The sequence below is a fragment of the Cebus imitator genome, unplaced genomic scaffold (assembly GCF_001604975.1).
Source record: "Cebus imitator isolate Cc_AM_T3 unplaced genomic scaffold, Cebus_imitator-1.0 Scaffold68, whole genome shotgun sequence".
In the NCBI taxonomy this organism is placed as follows: Eukaryota; Metazoa; Chordata; class Mammalia; order Primates; family Cebidae; genus Cebus; species Cebus imitator.
The window spans coordinates 10,774,722-10,782,243 of record NW_016107383.1 but is presented as its reverse complement, the minus strand read 5'-3'; the positions used below and the strand labels follow the sequence as shown (position 1 = coordinate 10,782,243).

The following is a 7,522-nucleotide window of genomic DNA, read 5'->3' as shown; positions in this document are numbered from 1 at the left end:
TTGGTGCGCATGGCCCTGGACACCCAAGGGTAGACAATAACCAGTAGAAAGACCAAGAAGGTGAAACGAAGAAATGGCCCTCTTGGACCCTTGACAGCTGCTTATCTATTCAGTACCTTTGTGCGAATTTTTTTAAAAAGTGATCCTTGTGGGCAGATGAATTTGACAAAGGCACCCATTCCTCTGGATGGAGCAGTCAGATCAAGGCTTGAGGCGCAGAGGTCAGGATGGGTTTCAGTCTCCAATGTCTCCTTAGCTGGGTGGCCTCAAAGAACCTGAGAGAGAGGACCTGGGATTACCCTCTGAGGTCCTCCTGGTCGCTGACGCTGCACACAGGGGCACTGGAGACCAGTCGCAGATGCTGGTAGGATTGCAGGAGCCCAGAGGCAAGAATTCATGTCTGGAGTCAGTCTGGACCGAGTTCAAGTTTTGGCGCTTCTATTTCCCAATCATGTGACCAGGAACAAACTTCCTAACCTCTTACCAAGCCTCTGGAACTTAATCTATAAAATAGAGAATACTATGGCCTGCCAGTGAGGCAAGCTCAAAGCCAAGCAGCCATTCAGCACTTGTCAGGAACTGTGGCAAACGTTAGCAGCCTCCAACAACCACAGGAGAGTTGTCTGTCCTCCCACAACCTCACCACCAGGAGGAATGTCATAATGAAACCAAATACAAGATGACACGCTCCCATATACAAACATAATTAGCAGATAGGCACAAAACACAGCTGTTCCTCTAAGCGTGGTGAAGTCCCTGCTGTCGATCCTTAGGCATGCCACCAAGTGCCTTGCAAGAAAGTCCTTCCCAAAGCACATAAAACCTGGTCCAGACGTGCAAAAGACAAGGAAGGAAGAGAGCCAGAAGCCCAGTAGACTTCAGATGAGATGCCTGGTTATACACAACTATGTAAAAGAGAATCTATTGTTCTTACTATAGCTTTTCTTTTTTCTTTTTTCTTTTTTTTTTTTTGAGACAGTCTCACTCTTTCGCCAGGCTGGAGTGCAATGGCATGATCTCAGCTCATTGCAACCTCTGCCTCCCGGGTTCAAGCAATTCTCCTGCCTCAGCCTCCTGAGTAGCTGAGACTACAGGTGCACGCTACCACACCCAGCTAATTTTTGTATTTTTAGTAGACAAGGGGTTTCGCCATGTTGGCCAAGATGGTCTCGATCTCTTGACCTTGTGATCTGCCCACCTCAGCCTCCCAAAGTCCTGGGTTTAAAGGCATGAGCCACTGCGCCTGGCCAGTTTTTTATTTTTCTCTCATAATATTGGTATTTTGTAATTCAATGATCGTTGTCTTAGTCCATTCAAGTGGCTATCACAGAATACCATAGACTCATGGCTTCTAAAGCACAGAATTTTATTTCTCACCCTTCTGTAGACTGGAAGTCCAAGATCAAGTGGTCAGCAGATTTGGTGGCAGGCAAGGGCCCGTTTCCTGGCTCACAGATGGCCACCTTGTCACTGTGTCCTCACATGGCGGAAGGGGTAAGGGGCTCTCTGGGCTTTCTTTTATAAGGGTACTCATTCCACTCATGAGGGCTCCACCTTCATAGTCTAATCACCTCCAAAAGCCTCCACCTTTCAATGTGTGAATTTTGGAGAGACACATACATTCAGTCTCCAGCAATATGTTAGATGAATCACTGGTTGGGACTAAAGCCTTCTCCAAAATGGTTTTGAGGGACACGACTGTGGAAGACTTCATGACTCCCGAATAAAAGGCAACCTCAAAACTCCACCAAGAAGGTTTTGCTTAGAAAGAAAGCGGTGATGAGCAGTAGCTATCGAATCTAGACAGGGCCAGCCACATGATGTGTGGGACCTAGTGCTAAATGAAACATCAAGTTTCTTGTTCCAAAAGCAAGGGAAAAAACTCCTTTTTCTTTTCTTCCATCATCTCTCTCTCTCTCTCAAGCCATCATAGTGGTTTTTTGTTCACTATTTAATGTCATTCTCCCTCAGGCACAGGGATGCTTCTGGGGTGAGGGTAGCCCCTCATAGGCACCTGGGGTGCATACCCTACTCAATCCTCCCCAAACCTGCTCTCAGACCTGGCCAGGGTCAGAGAGAAACAGCAGTTATTGGGTGTGGGTAGAGGAGTGGTCAGCCAAGAGCCCATTCCTGTCAGGCGGGGAGGCAGCAGGAAGTGGGTCTGCATGTGTTTTGAGGCATCAAGCACCCTGCGAACTTCATTGTCCACCTGGACTTCATTAACAAAAAACAAATTCAAAACCAAATTATTAAGAACCTCAGAATGGCCCCCGCATAGCCTTAAACCCCAAGCCCAGGGCCTCCTTCTGAGTGCAGGACCCTACGTGACTGCCCTGGTAACCCACCCTGATGCTGTAACTCCGAAAACTCAGACGGAGGGAATTCACTGCTGAGTGAACCATGAAGTTACTAATTTCTTTCTTTTTTTTTTTTTTTTTCCTGAGATGGAGTCTTGCTCTGTCCCCCAGGCTGGAGTGCAATGGCACAATCTCAGTTCACTCATTGCAACCTCTGCCTCCCACTTGAAGCAATTCTCCTGCCTCAGCCTGCTGAGTAGCTAGGATTACAGGTATGCACCACTGCGCCCAGATAATTTTGTATTTTTAGTAGAGATGAGGTTTCACCATGTTGACCAGGCTGATCTCGAACTCCTGACCTCATGATCTGCCCACCTCGGCCTCCCTAAGTGCTGGGATTACAGGCGTGAACCACTGCACCCGGCCACGAGGTTATTAATTTAATAACACCAAAGGGTTAACACTAGGGCACCTCCAACAGCATCTTACTCCAAATTGGTGCTCAAAAATAGTTCGACACTGGGATTTTGAAAGTTCAAAGCTATTGAAAATAGGCCTCAATATAGAGAACAAATGCAAAATTTACACCAAAATAAAGCAGTCTAGATCAGGGTTTCTCAACCTCACCACTGTTGACATTCAGGCTAGGTCACTCTCTGTTGTGCTAATTGTCCTGTGCATTGTAGGATGTTTAGCAGTGCCCTAGCCTCTGCCCATTAGATGTCTGCAGGACGTCCTTCTCCCCTCTTATGGCAAGCAAAAAAGTCTGCAGATGTTGCCAGATTGCCAAATGCAATTGGAAATTGTCCCCAGTTGAGAACCATTGGTATAAAATTTAGCACCTTAATGTTTGGTTATTTTATTTACATTTGATGAGCAAATTGTAGATTATACTTTCATATTTAAAAGTTAAATTCTAGTGGGCTATGTTTATGGCATTTTTAATTTTTTAACTTAAAAGGTGTCTGTTCCTCAACGGCTGTGCCTTGTTTATTATCCAGACATGAGCATCGTCTTACATCAGCCATCGACAGTAAGTGGACGGAAGCTATCTCTGTAAGGAGGAAATGAGGAGCCTCTTTCAAAATATGCCACAAGGACCCACTGAAGGCACTGCCATAGAATTAACGCTGATTCCCAAGGTCTGGAGAGAAGCAGATGTGCTCATATCTAAGGGAAAAAAACAGATTCTGCAAAATTCATTTCAATGTGGCCGTGTTTTTGTGTGGCTGTGTTTTTGTGTTGCTTTGTTTTTTTCTGCAGATCAACCTAAGTGGGTCTTGTTTGGGCTGATATTGAAGTGGAAAAGGAAGCCCTCTGGGCTGGTGAGAAGCTGGAATCCCGAAGGAAGACAGGAGGTCAACAATTTGGATTTGACCAAAGACACAGTAGTAGAAAACAAAGTCTCTCTTCTACTTTTGGAAGCCTTCTTGGTGATCACTTCCTGTAATAAAGAGAAGACTAACAGAGCAGAAACTCTGTGGGGGTCCCTGTTGGTCTCCCCACCCAGGACTACCTTTTGACCAGCTGCCTGGCTGTGCCTGTCCCCCATTTCTAAAGATGGTGCTGCTACCTGATCACTCCTGTGACCTTCTGCACAGCGTTGCCCTCCAGAATAGGCAGATGTGGGTTACAAACTGTGTGGGGTTACAAACTGTGTGGGGTCACAGTTCCTTTGACTCCAAGTGGGACAAGCTTGGAGGTGCAATTTATACTCAGAGTTCTCGTGGGGATCAGGATGAGGTGTGGGCATCAGCTGGAATCACACCCTTGCCTCCCACCTTCCCCTGCCCTCTCCCGCTTCCCCCACTTCCTTACTCGGCTTTCTCGAGAGCACTTCCGGGAGGATACATCTGAATCCTCTGCTCAGGGCTGGCTTCTGGGAAAAACTGGCCTAAGAAATTTCCTTTCCCCCACAGGACCTTGAGGGAAATGTGGCCTGTGCATGTCCTCACGCCAAACCCAGAAGACATGGCTTAATTTCAGGGGCATCAGTGAGATCTTAAGGTTTTAAAATATCCCCCCGTCCCTGCTCCATTTTTTAGGCACTAGCGATTATGGCCAGAGCCAGAGAAGGGGCCTGTGCCAGATCCAAAATGGCTGCCCAGAGGAGCGGCCTGGGGTCAAACTGGAGAACCTCATCACCTGGAGTTCAGTCTGCAATGCATACCGAGGGAAAAAAAACAGCCTGGGACCAGGGTCCTGAGGCACAAGGGCAGGAGCCAAGGAAAGACTTAGGCTTCTACCCAAATTGAGAAGTTGGGCTAGTGTGGCAGAGCAGGCCTGGAAGCCCAGTCTTCTGACTCCAAGTTTAATGCCCTTTTTCTTTTTTTGAGACAGAGTCTTGCTCTGTCACCCCAGCTGGAGTGCAATGGTGCAATTTCAGCTCACTGCAACCTCCATTTCCTGGTTCAAGCAGTCCTCCCACATCAGCCTCCCGAGTAGCTGGGATTATAGGTGCCCACCACCATGCCTGGATAATTTTTGTATTTTTAATAGAGTTGGGTTTCACCATGTTGACCAGGTTGGTCTCCAATCCCCGACTTCAAGTGATCCGCCCGCCTTGGCCTCCCAAAGTGCTGGGATTACAGGCATGAGCCACCGTGCCCGGCCTCAGTGCCCTTTCTCACATGTACATCTGTCTACCCTTCTGTGCTGCCTTGTTTCATTAACTCTCTTTGTACCTGATTCCCCTTATAAATGAGATGCAAGTCTCCTTGAGAGTAGAGACAAGCCTAACCCTCATCCTAACCCAAACCCCATAGTGCCTAGGTCCAGACTCTTAAAACACACATTTTGGTGGATGAATGACTGACTAAGCAATGCTTTTCCTGTCTCAGTGTTTCTGTAAAGCAGATATATAGAGCTGCCATTCACAGTCGCATGGATGCTATTCACACACTCTGCAAAATGGACAGTCCAGAGCTGTGTGGTGGTTGACATGCTCAATCCTGAATCTAGAGCATCCTCTCTCTAAACAGTTCCACCCGATCCCCCAAGGTGTTCTGGAACATAAATTTGCAGTGCAAGATCTAACAGCCTTGAGGCAAAGGAGATAGACTTTTGTACTCCCACACAATGACTGGTATTTAGTGGCTGTCTTAAAAGATCAGTTGCTTGGATGAGTACACATGCAAGCTGAATGGTACAGCATGATGCGGTGAAGAAAAGGCATGGGCTTTAGGCTTTTTCTGGAGGGGGATGGAGTTTCACTCCTGTTGCCCAGGCTAGAGTGCAATGGCATGATCTTGGCTCACCGCAACCTCTGCCCTGCCGGGTTCAAGCGACTCCCCTGCCTCAGCCTCCCGAGTAGCTGGGATTACAGGCATGTGCCACCACACCCAACTAATTTTGTATTTTTAGTAGAGACAGGTTTTCTCCTTGTTGGTCAGACTGGTCTTGAACTCCCGATCTCAGCTGATCTGCCCACCTTGGTCTCCCAAAGGAGGCCTGCGCTCAGCCAGGCTTTAGGTTCTTTACAATGAGCTCCACCCTGAGCTAAGCCTTGGCTCTTCGTAGCTGTGTGATTGCGGGCAAGTTTCTTGCCATCTACCTAGGTCCATTTCACCCTTAATCCTCTCTACCGCCAAACACACGTAAGAATTGCTGGTGGAAAGAGAAACAAACAGGTGCAACTACTCTCCAATACACAATCTTTTGTAGAAAAGAAGAGCCATGTGGCATCGTGGTTCAAAACCCTGGTTTGGAAGTCAGACCTTTGGCTTCAAATCTTGACTCTGCTTGTGCAAAAACCAACAAGATATTTAAGTAAGCTATACCCCTAATCACTTACTCGTGGCAATGGAGATAGTTATAGTATACACCTCATGAATGTTCAGAGGGCACGAGATCATACGTGCATAGTGCTTAGCACAGGATTGGCACAAAATTGGTAAGTGCTGAACGAATGAATACATGAGCAAAAGGATGACTTGAATGGGTGATGACTAGGAGGGTCACAGGCTGTACATCACAAAATATGCAAATTCAACAAATGGTTGGCAGCTAACTTCCATTGCCCAGCGCAGCTCAGCCAGGAGCTGGAGAATGCTATTATCTAAGTCACCGTCCATTGCTCTCTTTATGGGTTGTATGGTTCCAGAGGAGGTGGAGAAGGGAAGTGGCCCTGGTGAGTAATCACAGGATGACAGAAAATGCCACAACATGGAAATTTGCTTCCTGTGTTCCTGTTCAAGCCAACTGTTAGAAACACATGCTCTCTCAAGCCTGACAGCCACATCAAGCTTCCATCTGAAGCACCTGCCATGTCAGGAAAACCCTCAAGGAGATACGATAATAAATATCAACCTTTGAAACCAGTGTAGTCAATGTGACAAACCCAGAGAGCCAATTAGTTTGAGTGTTGGTGACTCAAAAAGAGAACCTGGCTAGGAAAGTGTTGAGGCTTAAGCCTTGGTGGGCAGGATAGGGCGGACAGCTTAGTAATTGATCTGGGCAGCCAAGAAGAGCATCTAGAATAAAATCATTCCAAAGAAAGGGTATGAGAGCTGTTTTCAAATGGCAGACATATTCTCATATGGAAGAGGGACTCCAGTAATTTCAGGGCAGCTCTACTGAAGTAGAAGTTAGAAGGAAGTTGATTTTGACTCAAAATAACAAAGACTTGCTAACAATTAAAATGATGATCACTTTTAAGGACCTTTTAGGCAGGAACTGAACTGGATGTTTTGCAAGTATCACCTAATTGAACTCTTGCAAGAGCTATAGAAGACACACATTGTTATGCCTCAATTTTCAGATGAGGCAACAGAAACTTGAAGACATTAGAGTACATGCTCAAGATGGCAAGTAAAGATGACATTTGAATTCGAGTCTGCCTGACTCCAAAGGCTGCCACCAGTGGCTGTGCATTTTATGCATTGCACAAAGACACTTAGGATCGTTTTGCCAGAAGAAAGCATTATTTATTCTTTTTAGAAAGATGCTTTCCTCTGTAATCCCAGCACTTTGGGAGGCCGAGACAGGCAGATCACAAGGTCAAGAGATTGAGACCATCCTGGCCAACATGGTGAAACTCCGTCTCTACTAAAAGTACAAAAAATTAGCCGGGCGTGGTGGTGCCTGTAGTCCCAGCGACTCGAGAGGCCGAGGAAGGAGAATTGCTTGAAACCGGAAGACAAAAGTTGCAGTGAGCCAGGATCACGCCACTGCACTCCAGCCTGGCGATAGAGCGAGACTCTGTCTAGAAAGAAAGAAAGAAAGAA

At 46.7% G+C, this 7,522-nt stretch overlaps 1 long non-coding RNA gene across 1 annotated transcript in view; it reads left to right on the top strand.

Annotated features, from left to right (window-relative positions):
* Positions 1–579: 579 nt before the first annotated feature.
* LOC108305989 overlaps positions 580–7,522 on the top strand; it is an 18,092-nt gene continuing 11,149 nt past the window's right edge. The window contains exons 1-2 of the long non-coding RNA XR_001825969.1: positions 580–590; positions 5,762–5,768. This is a non-coding gene — a long non-coding RNA (uncharacterized LOC108305989). The remainder of the gene's footprint in view (positions 591–5,761; positions 5,769–7,522) is intronic.